This window comes from Lepidochelys olivacea (assembly GCF_965140295.1).
Source record: "Lepidochelys olivacea isolate rLepOli2 genome assembly, chromosome: 1".
NCBI lineage: Eukaryota > Metazoa > Chordata > Testudines > Cheloniidae > Lepidochelys > Lepidochelys olivacea.
In genome coordinates, this window is record NC_140411.1 from 318064691 (window position 1) to 318089740 (window position 25050).

The following is a 25050-nucleotide window of genomic DNA, read 5'->3' on the forward strand; positions in this document are numbered from 1 at the left end:
CCATCAGCGGGCTTCACTGTGCATCGATAAAACACATAGGCAGGGGTTATGGAAGGAAAGGTAAGCAAGTATTCAAAAAAGGAAGTTGTTCCAAAGGTTAGGATTATCCAGTTATACTGGGTCAAAATGTGACTGAAACACTCATTGGGAGCGTGGAAGGGGACAGAGATGTAAGGCTGAAATAGAAAGTAGCAAGTAGGAAAGATGAAAAAATAGAGCATGGTTCAAAAATAAACCAGCATAGACAAAAGAGGAAACATACAAAATAAAGGAAAGCCAGTAGGTGATTTAAGAGACCTAACCCAAGTGTTACAAAACAAGCAACAGAGGCATACTGAGATCTCTTCCTTCTACTTCTAATAGCTCTCCATCTGCAACTTATGGGGGGGGGGGAAAGGAGTACGATAACCCCAGTGGCCTTGTCAGTGTTTTCAATTAAATAGATTATACTTGACAAGTCTGAACAGGAACATCAGATCAAGACTACCTCAATATCTGAGAGAATTCAGATCCAGATGCGACCTTCACAGATGGAGACCTTCAGGATTGTGGTTGGATCACAAGGCCTGTTCTATTGGATGGGAAGTGTGCAAGTCCCACTCCCTATAGAAACAGAGAATCCGTGAGGGTAGTGTTGTGGAGATATTTTTCTCCTGACCCCCACCCCCAACACACACAAAATAGAATTTTCTGTAGGAGGGGGGCAATCCACTTCACTATTTTTTAAGAGTATAATTTATATAGTCTCCTCCTGCCGATATGAATGCATTGTAGTTCCCTGGTGAAAGTTTCAGAGAAGCAATACTTATTTTATCTGCAACGTGGAAACATCATTCTCTGGATCTCTGCATGTTCCAAACAAGTATTAGCACCAGCTGTACATCACATCTGTGTTGGCCCCTGAAAGGGGTGTGTTTACTCTTGGAAAAACCCTAGCTTGGAGCCTCCTGTTTTGACACCAGCTGGCATGAAGGCTTGTTGGAGCATATATGTCAGTCCTGAGATGAATAACTGATGCAGAGCAAGAGCGGAATGAAGGGACCATAGCCAGGGCAACTGGGGGATGCATTGATTCACATCCTCACTACATTCTTTGCTGGTGAAATGGAGCTACTATCCCAGTAGACTCTAAAGCTGCCCTTACACATTCTAGGTCCTAGCAAAGGGTGGTGGTAGAAACAAGGGGGCATTAATGCACAGTTGAACTATTGTTCTATAGCTGGAAAGTGAGTTTCATTGTCTTCAAGTTTGGGATGCTACAAGGAGCACAGCAGCTTACACTGGCACAGCCATTTGGGACAGTTGACACGAAGGTGTGAGGATACTTAACATGGGGAAATAGATTCAGTTAGTGTAATAACTGAGCCATTCCCAGTCTCTGTTCAAACCTAAGTTAATGGTATCTAGTTTGCATATTAATTCAAGTTCAGCAGCTTCTCGTTGGAGTCTGTTTTTGAAGCTTTTCTGTTGCAAAATTGCCACCTTTAAGTCTGACACTGAGTGATGAGAGAGACTGAAGTGTTCTCCTACCGGTTTTTGAATGTTATGATTCCTGATGTCAGATGTGTGTTCGTTTACTCTTTTGCATAGAGACTGTCCGGTTTGGCCAATATACATGGCAGAGGGGCACTGCTGGCGCATATCACATTGGTGGATGTGCAGGTGAACGAGCCTCTGATAGTGTGGCTGATGTGATTAGGTCCTATGATGGTGTCACTTGAATAGATATGTGGACACAGTTGGCAACGGGCTTTGTTGCAAGGATAGGTTCCTGGGTTAGTGTTTTTGGTGTGTGGTTGCTGGTGAGTATTTGCTTCAGGTTAGGGGGCTCTCTGTAAGCGAGGACTGGTCTGTCTCCCAAGATCTGTGAGGCTGTGGGATCATCTTTCAGGATATGTTGTAGATCTTTGATGATGCGCTGGAGGGGTTTTAGTTGGGGGCTGAAGGGGATGACTAGTGGCGTTCTGTTAATTCTCTTTGTTGGGCCTGTCCTGTAGTAGGTGACTTCTGGGTACTCTTCTGGCTCCGTCAATCTATTTTTTCACTTCAGCAGGTGGGTATTGTTGTTTTCAGAATGCTTGATGGAGATCTTGTAGGTGTTTGTCTCTGTCTGAGGGATTGGAGCAAATGCGGTTGTATTGTAGAGTTTGGCTGTAGACAATGGATAGTGTGGTTTGTCCTGGATGGAAGCTGGAGGCATGTAGGTAAGTATAACAGTCAGTAGGTTTCCGGTATAGGGTGATGTTTATGTGACCATCGCTTATTAGCACAGTAGTGTCTAGGAAATGAACCGTTTGTGTGGACTGGTCTAGGCTGAGGTTGATGGTGGGATGGAAATTGTTGAAATCATCGTGGAATTCCTCAAGGGCTTTTTTTCCATGGGTCCAGATGAAGAAGATGTCATCAACGTAGCTCAAGTAGAGAAGGGACATTAGGGGACGAGAGCTAAGGAAGCGTTGTTCTAAGTCAGCCATAAAATTGTTGGCATACTGTGGATCCATCTGTTCATTGTCCAGGTTGTGGATCATAATATTTGACACCTTCTAAGTCATCAGTTGTTGGGGAAGGTTTTGGTCATCCTGGAGCTTCTTTAGAAAGCTAGGGGAAATAACCCACAAAGCTAGCGAGCATCAGGTTTGCAGTGCCTAATACCCCTCAAGAAAAGCTGCATGCAAGAGAGGCCTTTGTGTCACTGAACTGAAGAGCCAATTTAGAGCACCTTTAACTAGCAGCTGAAGAGATTATAGGTAGTAAAGATACACAAGGTGGTATGTGCCATTTTAGGGAGGGTGATGGTGGGCAGCCTTTACTATCCAGAGACAGAAGGACCACATGGAGGTCAGCTCTAGTCCCACAAAGAGGAGTTTAAAGTGAAGAGCCCCTTTGCCTGGTATGAAGAGTGGCTCCTCCCCAATCTAGCTAACCCTCTGCCACCCCCACATACTTAGGAAGCTCCTACCCTACACTGAGATACCAGGGCAACAAAACAAAGACCTGGTCCCAACAATCTGAGAAGCCAAGTCACCTCATAAAGAGCAGTTCCCTTAGTCTGAGATAATATGATCAGTAACTCCCTCTCTTATGAGGCACTGCAGTCATGCTTTAACAGGATTACAAGGAAAACAGCAAGAAGTTCCTGTCTCTCAGAGCAGCTCCATGTGAGTGCAGTTTCCAACACAGAATCAAAACATTGTCTGGTAGCAACTAGTTGTAAACATCTGGAAGCCTGAAGGTGATGAACTCTCTTTCCAACTACAGAACAATAGGGGCCTCCTGTTTTAGAGTTTCCATCTAGCAAATGAAACATGAATGGATATTAACGAACCATTTCAATCCAAACCAACTCACATTGTGATTGTGTTTTGTGAAGAAAAACACAAAGAAGAGCTCCAAAGCCAGATGGTATTTGTTGTCAGAATTGAATCAGGATTCTAAATGAATTAGGTTTCAGAGTAGCAGCCATGTTAATCTGTATCTGCAAAAAGAAAAGGAGTACTTGTGGCATGTTTGAGACTAACAAATTTATTTGAGCATAAACTCAAATAAGCTTTCGTGATGAAGTGAGCTGTAGCTCACGAAAGCTTATGCTCAAATAAATGTGTTAGTCTCTAAGGTGCCACAAGTACTCCTTTTCTTTTTAAATGAATTAGGTTATTCAGGATTATGTTGCTTTTTCTTACTAGTTGCTGTGATGAATGAGAAGACCACATATTCCTCTAACAAGTAAACATAGAACTCAGCCCTCTGTGTCCATAACTTGAAACAATGCAGAGCTACTTCATGAAGGATCAGGATACATTACAGTTCAAAATCAGCAAGTGTAATCTGACTTGGATATATAAGTATTTTCATAATAAATGTTATTCATTCGTAAGTTAATTATGAATAAATATTCACCTTTTACATTGCACTTTTCATCCATAGATCTCAAAGCACTTTAAACATGCAGGGGAGTATAGTTATCCACATTTTATAGATGGGGAAACTGAGGCATGGGGAGGTGAAGTGACTTGCCCATTGTCACCCAGCAGGTCAATGGCAGAGCCAGGAATAGAACTCAATCTTCTGACCCAGCCCAGTGCCTCAACCATTGAGCAACGTCTAGTGCAGAAATCCTTTGGCCACCTCTATAGAGCTGAGAGTTAGAGACTGGAATGTAGCAAGAGCTTCCATTCCCAGAAGCTTTTTCTTCCTCCAGCCCACAAACGAAAATAGAAAAATCTCACTTTGGTGAAGTCATTAAGTGGCTATGCAATGATTACTGAAAGACACATTCTTTGAGACAGATATTACTTATACAGTATGGAATTACCTGTGCAGCTTGTTTGTGCCCTATAAGCATATTGCATTAATTTTTATTAGCATCTAAAATATGTTCCACAGATAAAGCGTGAATTCCATACCTGGGGCTTAATTTGCATGTATGATTATTAATTATTAAATATCAATATTGCAGTAGTATCCAGAGGCCAGCTACATGGGGGCCTCATTGTATTAGGCACTGTACAAACATAGAAAGTGACAGTCCCAACCCCAGAGAGCTTCCTCCAGTGCAGGGCTGGTGTTGTTGCCACTCGTGCCCTCCCCCACATGTTCCTCCGTGCCCTACCTTTTTTTTTTTTTTTTTGGACAAAACTAGGTGTTTGTGCCATCTGATGATCAGTTGCTAAGAGCAAATGGGACAAATTCCCAGTTTTGTCAAAAAAGTCAGGACGGCCAGGACAGGGCCTAAAAAAGGGACTGTCCTGGCCCAAATGTGATGTATGTCACCCTAGTTATAAGCCAAGATCACATTATTGTTTTTGAATTCAACTCATTCTGATTTACTCTTTTGGAGATAGTATAACTCTGTACTTATGCAAAGCGAAAGGCAAACATAGTGTCATTTAAGTTTGCTTTTTGCAGGGTCCCTTGGCTGACTTCATTGCGACATGTTCTGGTGACCGATTGCTTCAATTGGCTTCCATCCCAGGCTGAAGCTAAAACTCACAGAAGAGGACAAGGCCAAAAGAGCCTCAGTTGAGAAGCGTATCTACAGGTTGCTTCATCGTCACTTCCACAATCCGATTTCTTTCCTAAACACTTTAACTGGTAATTTAGCCATCAAAAGGATTCTGTGGCTACTAGCATTACCCACCTGAGTCTGCAGAAGTAAAGAAGAAATGTCTTTCTGCTGAGCTGATTCATACTTAGGTACAATGGAGTAGGCACAAAGGGCTGAACAGCAGTTAGAGTCCCCAGAAACAACAATGGTTAACCCCAACTAGATTTCCTGGAGACTCCCAAGCAGTGCACATCTCTTGGCAGACTTAATTTGGGTGCAATGTGCACCCCACTCCACATCTGACGAGTTCCCTTGTGCCCTGCCTTCTCCTCCTCCTCCACTTTGCTGTATCCTAGCAGCCACAGATGCCCTAAGAACGTGTGATGCTTCCCAGGGGTACCCAGGGTTGTGAGGCATCTCACATCTTCCCTTAGTGTCACAGCAAGCCTTGTCTGTGCCTGCCAGACATAGGCAGCGCATGAACCCTCCCATTTGTATCCAAGTCCAAAACTGGGCCTTACTTCATTAAAATGCCTTTGGATACTCAGATGGAAGACACTATGCACTGCAATGTACATTGACATGACGTCCAATATAAATTCAAAGTGATATCACACATTTTAAAAATCTGAGACAGATTTGGGGATATGAAGCTATTCACTTCTACGATGCCAGTTCTAATCTGCCACAGACTAGTAGAAATCAAAATTCATTACCATCCGAAAGTACCCTTATGCTGGAAGATGTTGGAAGCTGCAAGCAAACAGGTCTGATCCGTGGGGATTCACAGACCTTGTTGAAGCCAATGGGCATGCTAGCAGCCCTTTATTCTGGCTAAAAGGAAGCAGCAGCTAAGCTCTTTTAAGGAATATGATGACAGAAAAACTAGAAGCCACTGGCCAGATACCAGGCCAGAACAGGGGCTGAATCATGCATGCTGAGGAGTTTCGATGAGGGAAATGCAGGGTCTGGGGCATTCATTGGTTGGAACTGTGTGTGTCGGGACAGAAAGCAGTGAGACAGCCAGGGGACAACAAGAGCATGACTAGTAGCATGGACCTAAGAGGAAGCCAAGAGAACTTTTTTGGGCAGAGTGCTGGATGGAAAGGCAGGTTTGGAATTGTGAGCAAGGAAACTGCCTCCTGCTGTTTGCTTACAAAGAATGTACAAACAGGATTGTGCCGAGAAATACCCAACTCTTATCAATTTCTCCTCATGGAAACCACCGCCAAGGCCCCACATTTTGCCTAGCCACCCAGGTCAAAAGGGGCAACAGTATTTTGTGTCCTAATTCATAGTAGGCAAAAGCCACATTATGTAATCACTGGGAGCTGCAGGCAGTCAATGTAAACACTATCTCATGGCCCGACAGTGGATTACCCTGATGGGCTGCGTGCAGCGAGCAGGCTGCAGATTACCCACCGCTGCCCTAGTTCCTGTCCATTCTGAAAGGCAGAGGATGAGACACAGAAAGGAGATATAGCAAATTTGTTGGATTTATTGAAAATGACATAAATGCGGGAAAATACACCCTAATTCATCAGATATAAATTATTGAGTACATTCTAAAGGTCATTCCCTCAAGATATTGTCCATATTTTATGTGTAACCTGTTTACTCAAGCACTTCTGGAAGCTCAACATTGGCCATTTCAAAGAACTGCAAAATTCAACACAGCTGGGGGCGGGGAGAGAGACAGACATCAAGATAGACAATGGGTGCTTGCTAATGCTTGACACACAGATTCACATTTCAGTTAGCCAGGAGTAGCATTGTGTTAAATTAGTAACCAAAACAAAAACAAAAACCTTGCATGAGATTTTTCTCCAATTTATTTTATGCTGTTTTATTCTCAAAGTATTGCCATTCATGAAGTTGTGGCCTTCATTTATTATTGTTATTAAACAGATCCGCTTGCAAAGTCAGTTTGTGAGCACAGTGGAGGAAGGGGGGTGGTCAACAGGATCACAGCTAGCAACTCTGTGAATGACACAAAGCATGGCAGGATGTGATGCAGAGAGCTCTACCCCTTTTATGTCCAATGGGCTATAAGCATGGATTGGCTGCATGAGTGCCTTATAAGTTGCTTTAAGTTTAGGAGAAAGGGTCCCGCATTTCAAGAAAACATGTACTCTGGGAGACATGAATTACATCCAGAGCTACTGCACTTCAGTGTTTGTCTATACATGCTTTAGTTTAATATTCTTTAGATACTTCTTGTAACTTTTTTATACTAGGTTTGGTTTTTAAAGGAAATTAAGTAGGATGAAATTTGTCCTGCTGCTCCAGGGAAGGCATACCTAAATTTACACCTCAGCTTAATTTTGAAATATTTCTCACTTGTACAAATATACATTTTATTTTCTAAACCTATCTGGCAATTTCAATTTATTATCTCTGCAAGCAGAGCACTGAGATTTTCTGACATTTGAATTTTCATCTGCACATACATTCTGAACTCTTTCACACAGCCTGACTAGTTTACATTCTTCAGTATGAAACACTTGCTAAAAAAAGAAAATCACTAGCGTTTTGGTTTTCCTTAGCTCTCACTACAATAATGCAAGTTCTCATGTATCATACTGCCGCCCCGATACACTTGTGCAATATATTAAGCATTGTCTTGAAACTAGCTAGGAAAGGCACATAGTGGTCGTCACTAAAAGGTCAACATTTGCCAGTATTTAGCACACCAGAGACACTGCAGTTACATCCTTTCTAAGTAGAAAGAAAGCTCATGATACTCAGATAGCACATTCAGATAACTGTTACCAAACATTGATTTTTAACTGTAACAGAAATACTAATCCAATCACATAGTGTACCACTATCACTAAAACCACTCAGCAGAGACACAGCGATCACACATACACCTACTATACAGTCTTTGGGTGCAACCCCCAGTGCAGGTGTGTTATTGAATTGCCCTTTCACTGTTAATGCATTTTCAAGAATATGAACACTAAGCAGCTGTCTGAAATGCTGCATGTAACCCAACCTTTATCAGTTTTAAATTATGACATCACATGTGAAGGAAACACCTGCAGTATTGCAATGGCCCCAGCAAAACATTAAAATATTTAAACCATGGAAGGAGATTTTGGTCAGCTGTTTATTTTGCCTAAAATGTACTCTTGTACAAATCCCATACCATATTTGGAAGTACTAGAATTGTGTTCCATGTAATATTTTCAAAATGAAGGCCTTCCACATTACTCTCCCACAGAATGCAGTTACGTATAGTGCTCTGAAGAGTTTAGAATGACAGTGAATTTTGTCATAAGTTAAGAGCAAGTTTACACTGAAAAAAATTGGAAAAAAAAATAGTAAAATTTGATATAGTCAGGTAATGCTGTAATTTTAATATACAATCCCTATTACTACTTGGTATAATGGCTTCTCTTTTCTCTGGAAAGAATATGGGTTTCATTACTATGCTTTCATTTCTCAGAATTTCTATGCAAAGGGAATTCAACTTGGAGTATGAAGACGTTCCAGTAGAGAGGTTTCCCCACTCATCTTCTCTTGTGACAGCTTTGTTCTGAAAAATCATCTTTAAAACTTTGTGCTCAGTTATCCCATCAGAAAAGCAGTGCTTCTCTGAGATTCTCTGGCTAATTTATACACAAGAGATGCTTAAATTGGCTCTCTTGTGTAAGTTAATATACATTCAGAGTTTTATCACTGGGGAAAATGTCAATCAAGTCAAGAAGATGCACACAGAAAGCAAGCACAGATGGTAGGTGAGGACTGCCGAATTTGGAAAATGAGGAAAGAAAGCAATAAAAGAGCTTTATGCTAAGAGCAAGCAACTCCTGTTCTCTCTGCTACCATTTGATCTCCAAGCATTTGTTCCTCTTTGATGTATGTGATTATAAAGAGAATACAGAAAATGGCCGCCCATATAAATCAGAGTTGTAAGTATTCTGGGCTCAATTGACTCTTGAATTTCTGCCCACAAGAGCTGGAGGCAGAAAGGCTACCCGTGACGGAGAATGTCAGTAGGGTTAGGCACCTAGACACCACTTAGAGATAGCCAGCTGGACCCACTTGGGGTTTGCCCAGAGCACTTGGGCAGTGCATTGGCTCAGCACATTTTCCCAAGATTCACTGGGTACAGCTCCTCTGGAGCACTGAGACAATCTAAAGCTGCACCTGCAGGATAGCAGTAGTGTAAATATTGTCACAGACTTTCCAAGAGACACAGTCTCCCTTCGAGTGCAGTCCCTATGGATCCATTAAGGAGCAAATTACAGCCTGTTCCAGCAAGATAAATCAAGCTCTTTTCCAAGTTAGCTCCTGTACGAGTCCCTTTTGAAAGTCCAGTACAACTACCACATGTGTCATTTTAGGGTTTATCACATAATGCATTAGCTGCTTTACTCATCTCAGTCCCCCATCCAACATGCACAGATCCTGTAGCTACGAAGTGAAAATGATTACTAGAAAAGGTATGTCTGAAGCCAGATAATACATTAGATGACAAATTAAGGTCATATTCTTCTACTGGCTGCTTGAAAGTAATGGTGTCAGGTGGGTACATAAACACAATTTCAAAGATCCCACACTCACATGCCTCAAAACTTTTCACAAATCAGCTCGAACTGAAACGTTTTCAAATAGGCCTTCTTTAAAGTCTTTAGGATTAAATATTTTGGGGGTCACTTGCATTATGCAGCATAAAGTAGAACTGACTTTATAAAAGGGATGATTAATTCCAAAGGACTAGATTTAGTTTTGCTTACACAGTGCTAACAAATGCATTGGATTTGTAAAGTTCTCTAACATGTTCAGCTCTAACTGTCCTGTGTAGACCCTGCTGGTTTGCTTTAAAAGGTACCTAGATCACACAAGTGTTTCAAAAGCACGATGCTAACATGAGCTAAGTACCTTTTAGTGAGCACCAGCGGGGTGCACACAGGGCAGCTAGAGTTCAACACATGGTGCACTTTGCCAGCAAGGTGTGGACAAGCCTGTAGTGATGCACCATTGCTTGAATTCTTGTAAAATCAGGGGCAGACTGTTCACAACACCTACTGTCCACAACTGCACAGTTGATGGATCTGAGCCCGTCTTTACACCTTATCCTCTGTTGGCAGCAGTGCAAATATTTACATGATTTCAAGTTAGTAATGTAATTATTTACCCTTCAGAACTGTATCTGACCAACTTCAAGGGCCCAAGGGCTGTGCTTTAATGCAGCATTTCTCAAACTGGGATCTGTGGATTCCTGGGGGTCCACGAGGGTACTCCAGGGGGTCTGCGGGCCCTGCTGATCAACGCTTGCTTCCCACCCTCCCAGTGCCTCCTGCACACCGCAGATCAGCTGTTCAGCTGCTTGCAGGAGGCGCTGAGAGGGAGGAGAGGGGACAAAGCGTGCTTGGGGAAGGGGGCGGAATCATGTCCAGGGCCACTGATAAACTCCTCCCCCTCCCTCCCAGTGCCTCCTGCATGCCAGGGAACAGCTGTTCAGCGGCATGCAGGAAGTGTGGGAGAGAGGGGGAGGAGCGGGGATGGGACACACTATGGGGAGGGAGCGGAAAGAGGCAGGGAAGAGGAGGGGCACAGTGGAGTGGGGATGGGAAGAGGTGGGACAGGGCTGGGGCCTTGGGGAAGGAGTGGAGTGGGGGCGGGCCTGGGGCTGAGCAGGGATTTGGGGATCCACAAAATAATTTAGATCAAAATGGGGGTCCTTGGGTTGCTAAAGTTTGAGAACCACTGCTTTAAGGCATTGATCAGCATTAGAAGTGGTGTGGAGCTGCAGTGCCCCAGGAGGAGCTCAGGGAGGGGTTGTGCCTCAGGGTGTGTGCACACACTGACTGCATGCATAGGCTTCTGTATGGAAGGCGAAATACGGCCAAGTGAGTTGGGCACTAGTCTGAAACTTGGAAGATCTGGCTTCCCTGCTTTGCCCTGTGTGACCTTAGGTAGGTCACTTAATCTCTCTGAGCAGCTGTCAATTGGAGATAATAGCACTGCCCTACCTCACAGGAATGTGATAAGGATATTACATTAAAGACTGTGAGGAGCTCAGATATTATTCAAAAGACCTGGAGAAACTGACCACCCAGTAGAAACAGTGTGAAAATGGCTATATACAAAGTGCCATGTAACATGCTGTAAAAGAACCTTACCTCATCCTGCCACTGCCTCAGTTTCCCTTCTCCTGCTGCCAAGCAAACCGCAACATCTGGAGCTTTGTAATTACTGTCCCCTTCTGGGGCTGGGTTCTTAACAGTTTCATTCAAAATTAGAAACTCACAGCCACCTTCAATAGGCTCAGCAGCTCTTTGTACGCTTCATGGGCTCCGCAGCTTGTCTGGTCCTTGTGGGCTCCTAATTCTGTCTGAGAAGTTTTGTTCCTGCAGTTCAGTACAGGTAGTTCCTGTCAGGCCTTTTTTGCTGGCTGGTAGGGAGACCTTTCACCCTGACTCTGGGTCACCTGCAAAAGCCTCCTTTCAGATCTTTCTCTTCTTTAATATTCCACCAGGGCATCAGACTCCCAGTTCTTTAAGTTTCTCTACCAGGCCCACCCCAGACTGCTGATTTCCCTTGCTCTTCTCTAGCCTCTGGCCTTCTTCTCTGATGCCCCAGCCAAACCCATCACTTGGAAGGCCACTAATTAGGCACAGACAGGGCTGAGCCCAGCTCCCTTGAAAGAAAGAGCCAGCCCTTCCCACACAAAGTAAACAAACTAGAAACTGGGGAAAAAATAGAGAACAATATTTTCCTTCTCTAATCTCCTTCAGTTATAGTAAGTATTGCATGCATCAATGATATGTCAAAATTCAAACAGAAGTGTGATTTTTAACTTGACAGTGTCCTTTTTTTTATTTCCCCAGCAGCGTCAATGACTTTGATTTGGAATGTACACAGGTTTAGCTATAATCATGCCTGATTCAGATTAAAGGGGGGCAGGAAATCTCCTGATGTGAAACTGGTTGCCTTGGCCTACCTACTCATTTTGTATCGTCAGGAGTAGGTCACTATGGATACAGAATCATAAAACTATAAATCCTACAGCCAATCACTGCCTGTTTTAGGGGGGTTTGGTTTCATGCCCTAAAGAGCATGCACTAGTTTATAGCAACTAAGAAAAAGCTTCTCCAATTACTACACTAAGGTGGTGCTTGTTTAAAGTGAGTTTCTTCATGTGTGGCATCTTGCTCAACATCTGTTTCTAGTTAGCTCTTTTTCTGAGGTTTGTGTGTGTGCGTTTCTGTACTGAATCCATACTTAATTTCAAAACAAGATAGAGTTTTAAGGTAGAAGTTCATTTGACCTGTAAAAAGAAAAAGTCCACAACACAACCCTGATATTGTTCAGTTTGTATATTGAGATTTAGGTGTTATCACATGGAGATTTTTTCCCCTAATCTGTTGCTTTGATTCCTGCCCAAAAATACTCATCAAGCCACTTTACTATAATAACTATATTATGGGGTAGGCTGAGGTTAGCTTTCTATTAACTTACTTTATGAAAAATGATGAAAAAAGGTTTTTCTTGGAAAGTGATTACATGTAACCTTTGTAATTTACACAGTTTATTAACTAAGAATCAGGCCAACATTTAAAATAAACTATTAACACATTTTACTAACAAATCACACTACAAATGATTGCTTTACATGTGAAATAATCTACTCAAGCATGTGCTAATGTAAAAAGATATACATATACTTTAGCTGATTAAGGCATTTTCACATTCATTGTAACCATGTTCTTGTTTACAATTGTCAGGGTTCCCTCCCCACTCTGAACTCTAGAGTACAGATGTGGGGACCCGCATGAAAGACCCCCTAAGCTTGTTTCTACCAGCTTAGGTTAAAAACTTCCCCAAGGCACAAATCTCTATTTGTCCTTGGACTGAGGTATGCTGCCACCACCAAGTGATTTAGACAAAGAATCAGAGAAAGGACTACTTGGAGTTCCGATTCCCACAAAATATCCCCCCAAGCCTACACCCCCTTGCCTGGGAAGGCTTGAAAAATAAACAAGGTGAGCACAATCCAGACCCTTGGGTTTGAAGGACACTAAAAAACCAATCAGATTCTAAACACAGAGGATTTTCCTCTTGGCAAAACTTAAACATTACAAAAACCAGGGATAAACCTCCCCCTAGCAAAGGGAAAATTCACAAGCTAAAACAAAAGATAAACACATTTCCTTGCTTTACTTACAATTTTTGTAATCTAGATGCTTAGTTCAAGTAGGGCTTTGGGAGATATATTTTCCCTGTCCTGATTCCTTGCTGACCCAAAAAGAACAAAGCAAAAACCTTCCCCCACAGATTTGAAAGTATCTTCTCCTCTTATTGGTCCTTTTGATCAGGTGCCAACCAGGTTACCTGAGCTTCTTAACCCTTTACAGGTAAGGAGGGATTTTATGATACCCTTATGTTTATGACAACAATCATATCCCCTGTCCCATAGCCATACACAATCTGCTTTCAGCAACTCATATTCTACCGCACCTCAACTTTTCAAGAACACACACAAAGCCAGAATCACTCCCATTGAAGTCAATGGGAAAACTCCCTTTCATTTTAATGGGAGTAGGATTGGATCCTTAATCTGTCAGAATGATTGTACAATACACTCCACTTGAACAATCCCTTTTGGAGGATGGTCAGTATAGAGTTTGCTGATAAACAGTTTACCAAATATTCTTGTTAATTTCACAAATACAACCTAAACAAATTATTGAGCCTTTATTTTATCTTATTTTATTTCAAGTTATACAGAATATTTATTACTTCACATGCACATGTTCCCAACTCAATTCACCGGACACCCTTTTGTCATACACTATGACCCATGCTGGATGAAATTTTGTGCTTGAATTGCAGTGTTGTTGTCGCTGTGCTGGTCCCAGAATATTAGAGACACCAGGTGGGTGACTTAAGGTCTTTTACTGGACTAACTACTGTAGGTGAAAGAGACAAACTTTCTAGCTTACACAGACCCGAAGAAGAGCTCTGGGTAAACTGAAAGCTTGTCACTGTCACCAACAGAAGTTGGTCCAATAAAAGAGAATACCTCGCCCACCTTGTGCTTGAATTAGCAGTTCTAGTGACAGCACACACTAGCAAATATATGGTTAAATTCCGCTCTCATTTACGCCAGTGTAATTCCATACATGCCAACGCTCACAAATTAATCATGAGAGCTGCGATTTCCAATTAATATTAAGCATGACTCCTGATGTCACAATAAAACTCTCAACTGTCATGATTTTGGGGCCAATCTTGTGATTTTTGAGGGTCCAACTCATGATTTTTGATCTCTTGAAGTTGGCAACACTGTAATTCTGGAGTTATTCCAATGAAGTCAACATTACTGTTTCCCAGGCTTCTCCTTCCCATTGAACACTGTGTTTTGAATATGCTTCTCCACATTCAATTTGTATCTATCTGCACATGGTCATTTCTTTGCTGTAAGTTCTCTTGTATTATTTCTCTGTCCTTACAGGTATTTGCGAACCTTCCAACACCACCACCATCACTGATTTAATATCACATGTGAATTTCATTAACAGGTTGATTATAACACCACTGTCACTTCTGGCCATCCACTGCCCAGCAGATAGCAACTTTTAGTTACTATCAGCATTGCTGGACTTGAACCACTTACCTAGAATGGAGGCCCAGATTCACAAAGCTTCTTGGGCACTTAACCCCCAAATTTAGGCACCTAAGCTTCACTTTTAGACACCACTGGGCTTCACAATACCCCCGCACACACACACGCACTTGGCTGCTGCCTAACCCTATAAGTGCCTAAACTCAAGCAGCACCCTAAATTTTCAGGGAGAAAGTTCCTTAGGCATATAAGGATCTGTATGCACAGTGCTGCCTCACTCTGGGCATCCAGACACTTACCTCCCACCTAAGCCCAAGATTGAATCACGAACCAGGGAAAGATAGGTGGAGGAACAAGTATCTCACCCTTGGGGCCTGATCTGGCAGCTATATTCAGCAGCCACCTACTGTTCAAAATCTGGCTAAATGATGGTGTCATCCACCTGGGATGTGGGAGACCATCAGTCCCTCCTCTGCTTGAAGGGGAGAAGGGATTTCAACAGGGATCTCCCACCTTTCAGGAGACTGCTCTAAGCACTGAGCTGTGGGGTACTATGATGTGGGAAATCCCTCAATCTCTCCTGTGGAAGCTATTCCACTGTATAAAGAACACACTCCTCTCCTCAGCATCTCCCAATGGCTAGCTTAGGTGGCTCTCCATCTAGCACACTGGCTTTTGTAGATCACATTCTTAGGCATCTGTCTCTCCCTGTTCATTGTAGAGAGTCTAGGTACCTAGCTCAGCCTTCGTAGATCACAGTGTTAGTCCAGTGATTTTTCTAGGCACCCACAAGTTCGGTATTGCTCAGCATTACAATGCCTATGGCCAAGTCTACACTACAGACTCACGTTGTTATCTGAGCAAAGTAGTTATACCAACTCTAACCCTCTGTGTAGACAGTGCTATGTCGACGGGATAGCTACCGACTCACAGGGAGGTGGATTAACTAGGCCGACAGGAGAGCTCTCTTCCATCACTGTAGAAGCGTCTTTCCCTTATGCATTACAGCAGCATTTTCACTGTAGACAGCCCTCAGTCCCTTTGTGATGCTGGGGCCTGAAAGACTAGATTTCCTCTGCTAGCCACTTAAACCTCCAAAACCATTAGGCTCTGATTCAACAAGTTATTTTAAGTAGATGCCTAACTTCATACCTGTGAGTTGTCTCATAATGGAATGACACATGTGCTTAATGCTAGGCAAGTGCTTAAGTAAGGTCCTTGGGGCAGGGACTTTTTTGTGCATTCTACCTTTGTACAGTGCTTAGCACAACTGGGCTATGGCCTCTATATGCTACTGTAATAGAAATAAAGAAGTACCTTGCTGAAACAGTGGAAGTACTTTTTTCCAGAGGTGCCACTTCAAAGCTTCATGAAGTACTGGGGCAGAAATTTCATATAGGCCAGCATTTCAGAATGATAGACTGGTGTGTCTTACACAGCACTGTTAAAAAAAAAAGTGGCCAGAGAAAGTTGTGAATAATAGCTTTTGTTTAAGTGTTAGGCAATCTTTGAAATATTTATGTCTGAATAGGATTTATATAAATATTTCCTCAGAAACAGAATATTTCTAGAGTTTCTCTTTGTTGCTTTGAGTTATTTTATTGCTGTATAATGTTTTAATACATAAAACACAGGAATAGCTTCATCCAGGCTTTAAGCCTGAATTTCAGTCTTTCTAAGGGCAGACACATACTATGAGATAGATTTGCAGACAGTCAGTAACATGTTTTATAACAGATCCTATTTCAACTATATTCAGACAATAATTTTTCTTAAGAAATGTGAAAGAAAATATGCATACCAAGTAACAGATACTGTAGTTAAAGGCCCACAGTCAACAAAGCACTTAACAAAGCACTTAAGTGCATACTTTAGTGTAAGCACCAAGCTCAAGTGCTTTGCTGAATCAGGGTCATAATGAAAATCTTGCAACTCTTACTCGTGGATTGGCCTTAGTTACCCAGGTTAGTACACTGAAATCAATGAGACACCAGTAAGAAACTGCAGCAGGAGGTCCCACTAAAAATCTCACAAATAAAACATTTAGGAAAATTTCTCTGATTATATTCAATTGTATTAGTTATGGTAAAATACTGAATAAGAGAGTGGATGAGTTTGTGGTCTCTATGCAAACTAGGGGAAGAGATGTGCAGTCATTCATATTTCACTATGGGAGAGTTTCACAGAGAAAAGACTACCAATATTTCAATAAAAAATTACAGTAATTTCATAAAAGTATAAAAATGTCAGCCTTTGGAGCCCAAGGACTAGCCTTCCTCCCCCTCCTCCTAACTTGGCTTGGACCTTGTAGCCTCAGGAGGACTTGAGAAAAACTGGGGAACTCTAGTTTCACACTGGGTGGGGCTATCAAAGAAGGAGCTGCTGGGGGTCAGGGTGGAGAAGCAGGCCTGGAGAGCAGCGCTGAGATTCTAGCTGGGCAGTTTCATCTGAAACATCCTCATCCCCCACCAAAGAGAGTCTCTCTTTTAAGAGAGATTTAGGCTCCTACATAGCACAGACTCAGGATTGAGTGGGTTTCCTACATATATTCCCCACCTTGAAGCCATGATTCTCAGGCCATGTCTACGCTACAGACTTCAGCCAGCATAGCGATGTTGGTTTTGGCTGTGATTATTGACATAGCTGTGATACTGCACTCCATATTCTTCATAGTGATATTAGTATGATATAATTATATCTAAATTATTATGTATTTTATGAAAGATAAGGCATGTGAGGAGTCATTGGAAAGGTTCTGATTTGCTGAATATGATTATCCTATTTGTATGCATGTATTATTTTTGTAACAAAAGTTATGAATATTGACTATGTATCTATGTCACATGTAGCTATTCCTGGACAATGCCCACTAGGCAAAAGGCTCTCAGTCTAGATGGCTGGCTGGGAAGGACCCATGCAGGTTAATGAGCCATTAGGAAGAACCAATAGGCCTTAGGAGACGCTTATCTTCTATCTGGGGAGCCTTCTGAGGATGCTACAGACAGCCTCCAAGTAATGGCTACTGTGACACTACAGGAACATGTGACCAGGTCACCTAGTGCTGGACTACATTTTGGGATATCAGTATTTTTCCACTGACTGGCATGGAAACCAAGCTTTGAGACAAAGGGTTCACGCCATATACAAAATCTATGTAAGGCAGGGGAGTGACATCATATAGGTTCTTTCACTGACACCCCACCCAAGAAGACTCCTGGAAACACCTGAGGAACAAAGACTGAACTGGGGGAAGTGCTGGACACAGGCTAAAGGGATTTTTAGCCTGTGAATAGAACACCTGGGGATTCCAAGCTGTAAGCAAGTGCAGCGTGCCCCTTAAGAATCTTAGGAATCACTTAGGGTGAGATTTTGTTATTCATATCCGATCTATGTAGTATATTAAGCTTAGTTTGCATTTTTTTTGCTAGGTAATCTGCTTTGATCTGTTTGCTTTCCCTTATAATCACTTAAAATCTGTCTTTTGTAGTTAATAAACTTGGTTTTGCTTTATCTAAAACCAGTGTATGGGAATCATAACTCAGGGGCAAAAGGCTGTCACATATTTCTCTTCACACTGAGAGGGAGCAAATTTTATGAGCTTACTCTGTACAGTTCCCTGTGCAGCATAAAATGGTATAATTTGGGGTTTATACTCCAGAGGGGGTGCATGCCTTAGGAACTGGGAGGTGCCATATCTGGAGCCTCCCCATGCGGGGCTGATCAGAGTGTCTGCATGTAACTGCAGCTAGGTGTGTCCCTACTTGTATGTGCTGGTGAAAGTGCTGGCTGGAGCCTGGAGTGGATGTGGCAGATTGTCACAGCAGGACAGTGTAAAAGGGAGCCCAGGCTGGTGGGTGGAGGGACTCAGTGGTACCCCAGTTCCAGGTGGCACCCTGGGGGGAATCTGTCACAATAGCTATACCAGGAGAGGCCCTAGTGCAGACACAGTTATACAGGCAAAACTGTGTATTGGCCAGTATAACTTGTTTTGTCTGGAGGGTCTGGGGCGTTTTACTGAACCAATACAAAGTGAAACACTTGGAGTACTTTGCTAGTATGGTACACTGGTATTCCTGTACCAGTGTATCACTCCTCCTGTAGACAAACCTTAGGCCATGAGGGACAAACTGACAGGACTGACTGGATGGGCATAGCTCAGAAATGTCTCATTGAAACATAAATAGCCAAACCCTGTTCCTTAAAACTGTCAGCACATGAGTGCTAAAGTACAAGGAGTTCCCTTCCTGAGTGTGACTCAAGGCAGTGGAGTGTATCTGAAACATTAGCAGGTTTCAGAGTAACAGCCGTGTTAGTCTGTATTCGCAAAAAGAAAAGGAGTACTTGTGGCACCTTAGAGACTAACCAATTTATTAGAGCATAAGCTTTCGTGAAAGCTTATGCTCTAATAAATTGGTTAGTCTCTAAGGTGCCACAAGTACTCCTTTTCTTTTTGAAACATTAGCGAATTTAACATGGCTCTCTTCTTGGATCTCCCTGGTTTTGGTTTGCTTGAGACAGCACATTTTACCCCATGGTGTCTGGTTTGTCATTCTACTCCCTTTAGAGGCTGCAGGAGTTTCTAATATTGGAGACCATCTTCAATTCCCAGCAAATAATACTTTAAAACCCAAGTGTTTATCTTCAATTTGTATTTATATTTCAATTTCATGAGGACTTAAAGCGACATAAATGTCCCATAAAATTATTTATTGTATTTATTTATAGCATTCCTACCACTGTAATAGAGCAGTTGATACTGTGGTGGGAGCTGGTAGCAGTAGAAAATGAAAACAACTATTCCTAAAAAAGACAAAAATATGTAAATGAGGACTGGTATAATCGTCAAATATACAAGCTAGGTCATTACATCTTTTCCATAAGAACCCCACATTTCTGAATTATCTGCCTTTAATAAATATTCTAATAAATGCTGCAAAACTTTGTAAGAAAAACTGAACTCATAAGATTTTCAGCCTATTTTCCAGACCAAATGAGGTTTAGATAATTTTTTATTTATATTGGAATATCAGTCTTTGATGTTCACCCATCACTAGCTATGACACCTGTGGGGGTGAATCCCACAGAAACAAGTAAAACAAGAAAGAAGGAGTATTTCATTGCAGTTGAATAACTCTTCAGAACCTACGGTACATTTTCTGATATATAGACAGACTGTAACCAACAACATTAAGAACCGACCAAGAGGTAGGAGGATAGAAAGAAAACTTCCCAGAGGGATATACAGATCAAAAGGTTTCAAAGTTTTGTTAAATGTAGAAAATACAGAGTTAACCCAGAGCAATACTTTCTATTTAGAGGATTATGTTAAATGAGAAACAAAAAGGCCAAGATACATGATTTAAAGGAGAAGACATTAATGTCTTTTGAAACTTGTTTGAAAAGACTTTGAGAGAGATAGGGAAAATATAATCTGAAGGATTTGGAATAATTTGTACTGATCTTGCACAAAGATCCAAAATGACCAATGAAATATATGTCCCACTTCAGAAATGCCTCCAAGTAAGGCCTACATAATCCTTAATGGAATCAGTGAAACACTGAGAATGCAGGGAGGGTTCAACATGGAAAGACCATGTGGAAGTCAATCCAAGCTGCTAAAAGAGGCAGACCAGCAGCATCCGTGCTGAGGCAGAGTGGAGCTGGGGCTGAAGCTGAAGCCAGGTGTGGTGAGCAACTGGGGCCAGCCAAGGGGGGGCCCTGGGCAAAGGGCCCAGTGCAGAAAGACACCCCAGCCAAGGGTCCTTGCAGGCCAGACTGGGAGGCGAATCTTAACCTGACAGGGGGCTGACGCTGGGAAGAAGGGTCCCACCACCCAAAGCCTGGAGGTATGTGGCCACCACCAGAGCAAGTGTCCAACCCGCAGCATCCCTGCAGCACAGCCAGGGCCTGAGAAGAAGGCCTGGACCTACAAGGAACAGACTGTGAACTGCCCTGATGTTCCAGAGACACTGTTTGTGATGTTCCCTGCCACAGAGCGGGGTGATGTGTTTTCCTTTAACCTTTACCCATTTTTCCTTATTCTTTTTTTTAATTAATTGTTGATTAAATAACTTGCATTTGCTTTAAATTGTATGTAATGATCAGTGAGTCAGAGAAGTGCCCAGAGAGAGTACCCCAGAGTGGGGACACCCTAACCCCTGTCCTAGGTGACAGCAGCAGAATTGGGGGTCGAGCCCCCCAGGAATCCTGGGCCCAGCCTTGTTGGGGTTATGAGGACTCTGCCAGACAGAAGAGTGGAAAGGGAGTCCTCAAGGGCAGGGAGACCTCTGGGTAAAGGAAGCGGGAGCAAGGACTCAGATCCTTTCGCTAACTCACTTCACCAGGGTAGTGCAAAAGCCAGGAAAGTTCCCCACGATAGCGGGACCATTCCCCCGCATACAACTATATAGGAACCTTATACATTTTTCTGCACGTGAACATGAAACTACGTCACCTTATTTTTGTGTGTCAGGTGCATAATCTCTGTAATCATGCCTATAATGAATATTGGCTTTATTTTTTAGAAGTCTATCATTTCATTCATTATTGGAAAGATAATTTTTCAAGATTTGCTGGATCAATTGGGGTTTGATCCCACAGACGCTTATTCACATGGACAGGCCTTACTCATGTGGTGGTGAAACACCACTGTGCAGAGAGAACCAGCACAACACCTGTGCTCCACTTAAATCCCACCTTTGCACAGGGATGAATTTCACCTGTGAGTTAGTGCCACTGACTAAACTGGGATTACTAGTGTGAGAAAGATTTTGCATGATAGACTCTTACTGAGGAGACTTAATTTTATCTAATTAGTCGTTATGGTGCTAGTACAGCTCTTTTTATTCATAAATTGTATTTATGATCATCCAATTTGAAAACTGCCCTGTTATTCTAGCCAACATCATGTGTTCACTATTATTGTAAAAGGCATCTCTTAAATAAAAGCACTATGCAAACATTGACTACCTAAGAAAAAATGTTGCACTATTGGGCAGAAGTATCTAATTACCCACAGAGACAAGGTAGGTGAGGTAATATCTTCTGATGGTGGAAGGGACAAGCTTTCGACCCTCACAGAGCTCTTTCTCAGGTCTGGAAAAGGTAACCAGTATCCAAACTAAATACAAGGTGGGACAGATTGTAAGCATCAGGGGTTCACACATGTTGCAGAAGACCACTTTGTTAGATGAGCCTGGCAACTTAAATTCATAACTCTGCTGGACACTAAAAGCCATGGATTTAATGGAGACGCTGGTTGTATGGCTCATTACAACAATTATGCTGCTGCCTACTATCCCTCCATTATCCTGTGGCTGCAGAGGTGTTAATTCCCCACTTCATTTCAAGTAGTGTCCTACAACATGTGTCAACTTATTATGTTTAACATCTGTCCCACCTGGTATTTTGCTTGGACACTCTGGTTACGTTCTCCAGACCTGAGGAAGAGCTCTGTGAAGGTCAAAGCTTCTCCCTTCCAACAATAGAAGTTGGTCCAATAAAAAAGATTACCTCATGCCCCTTGTCTCATATCCTGGGATCAACACAGTTGTGGTAACATTACAAACAACAAATTTCCTATAATCATTCTTGTAATGCAGGGATCGGCAACCTTTGGCACGTGGCCCATCAGGGAAATCTGCTGGCGGGCTGGGACGGTTTGTTTACCTGCAGCATCTGCAGGTTTGGCCGATCGCAGCTCCCACTGGCTGCGGTTCGCCATTCCAGGACAATGGGAGCTGCGGGAAGCAACAGCCAGCACATCCTTTGGCCCATGCCACTTCCCACAGCCCCCATTGGCCTGGAACGGCGAACAGCAGCCAGTGGAAGCTGCGATCAACTGAACCTGCAGACGCTGCAGATAAACAAACCATCCCAGCCCACCAGCGGATTTCCCTGATGAGCCATGTGCCAAAGGTTGCCGATCCCTGTTGTAATGGAAAGTTAAACCCTATTATACTGTTCAGTGACTAGGTGGCGCTGTGTGTAAAACATTTATTTTAACGAACTTCAGCCATACCTCACAAAGCATTAAATGATCTTATGATGAACATATCTAGTGTGTGTAAGCAAGCTCTGTAGCCAGTCCATATCTTGCACAGAGGAACATAAGTGTCCAGAGTAAACTAAGAATAGAAAGACAACAAAAATAGCAACAAAGGTTGCAGACAAAAGGAACAAAAAAAACCAGAGTGCAGGATCTGATCAACATACCACTCTTCAATGCCCCAAAAAACTTAAGCTTTGATGAACTTTCAAAATGGACAGACTGGAAACAGTATTTTGCAAGATTTTGCATTGTTACCAAGATATACAAAGAAAACTGGAGATATACAGGTATTTTCTTTAATTTATGCTATGGGGAAGCTAGCAGAGCATATCTTTAAATCCTTTGACTTTACTGAGGATAGTCACAAAAATGACTATGAAAGGGTTCTTGCTATCTTTGAAGCATACTTTATTTCTCAAAGAAATGTGGTTTATGAAAGAGCATGTTTCCACCAAAGAATTCAAGACCCAGGGGAAGATGTTGTTGAATGTTTTATAAGAATTCTGCCTACATTGGCTGAAAACTGTGATTTGGGGAAAGCAATACATGAAAATATCAGAGACAGGCTGGTTACTGGGTTAGCAGATAAAAATCTTTCACAGCAGCTACAACTGTAGAGAGATTTAATCCTAGGCACAGGTATACAGATAACAATACAGTCTAAATTAGTCAAACACCCCTTTATACACCCTGTGACATTGCACTCCATATGTTTTATGGAACTATGCTTATGAGTGTGAATATGATGTAACTGGAATATGCTTTATTCAAAAGGTCTCTTGTAAGGTATCATAACAAAGGTTATAACCTACTGAATATATTCCTCCTATTTGTATGCATGTATCATTCTTGTATCTGAAGCTAGAAATATGAAGTATAACTCTGAGGTCCTATTGTTATTATGCAAAGTGTGGGCCATTAATGGTGGTTTAAAATCTTGATGGCTCCCATTGACTGGGAAAATTGGTTGTAAATGGTTTATTTACCTGCAAGCCTTCCTGTATACATGTGGGTCAGCGCAGGAAGAATGGATACCAGGGGTCTTACAGTGACATGTGACCATGTCACCTGATCATGAAATCCATCTTAAATCTGGTACTTTTCCATTTAGAAGGAGAGGTGGAGACCCAGAGAGACAAAAGATTCCTGCCTTGTGCCAAAGCTATAAAAGAGGATGGAGCAGGACAAAAGGGGCTACCAGTCATGATAAAACCCCTGCTTACCACCTGAGATGTCTGCTGGAACTAACAAAGACTATACCATGGAAAGGATTGGGTCCAGACTAGGAAGGAGTCTAGTCTGTGAAAGAAGCTTATTGGAACATCTCTGAGGGTGAGCTATTACCTGTAATCCGTTTCTTAATATATTAGGCTTAGACTTGCCTATTTTTGCTTTATTTTGCTTGGTGATTTACTTGTTCTGTCTGTTATTACTTGAAACCACTTAAACCCAACTTTCTATACTTAATAAAATCACTTTTGTTTATTAATAAACCCAGAGTAAGTGATTAATACCTGGGGGGAGCAAACAGCTGTTCATATCTCTCTATCAGTGTTATAGAGGGTGGATAATTTATTAATTTACCCAGTACAAGCTTTATACAGAGTAAAATGGATTTATTTGGGGTTTGGATCCCTTTGGGAACTGGGTGTCTGGGTGCTGGAGATAGGTAACCTGCTGAGCTGTTTTCAGTTAAATCTGCAGCTTTGGGGGCATGGACCAGACCAGCAGGCTAGTGTGTCTGGCTCAACAAGGCAGGGTTCTGGAGTCCCACGCTGGCAGGGAAAATGGGCTCAGAGGTAGTTTCAGTACATCAGGTGACAGTCCCAAGGGGGTCTCTGTGACCGAACCCGTCATACACCCCCTACCCCCTCACACACACAGCCTGTACACACACGCACACACACTTATACTTCCTCACCCCCTCACACACACACACACCTTATACACCCCCACACCCTTCACACACGCAGCCCATACACATACCCCTTAAACATCTCCCACATCCCCTCACACACACAGCCTGTACACACATATATACATAGACACACACACACACACACCTTGTACACCCCCATGGGTATACACACACAGTCCTTACACTTGTTCACATAGACACACACACACCCCTTTTATATATACCCATGGACCTCACACATGCAGATATACATACATACTTTGCACACACACATATATACACACACAACCCTTATATACTTTCACACACTTTACATACACACTCACACACACACACACACACACACAGGTATACACACAACGTCTGACCTGAGGAAAAGCTCTGTAAGCTCAAAAACTTGTCTATTTCAGAAGTTGGTCCAATAAAAATATTACATCACTCACCTTTTCTCTCTCATA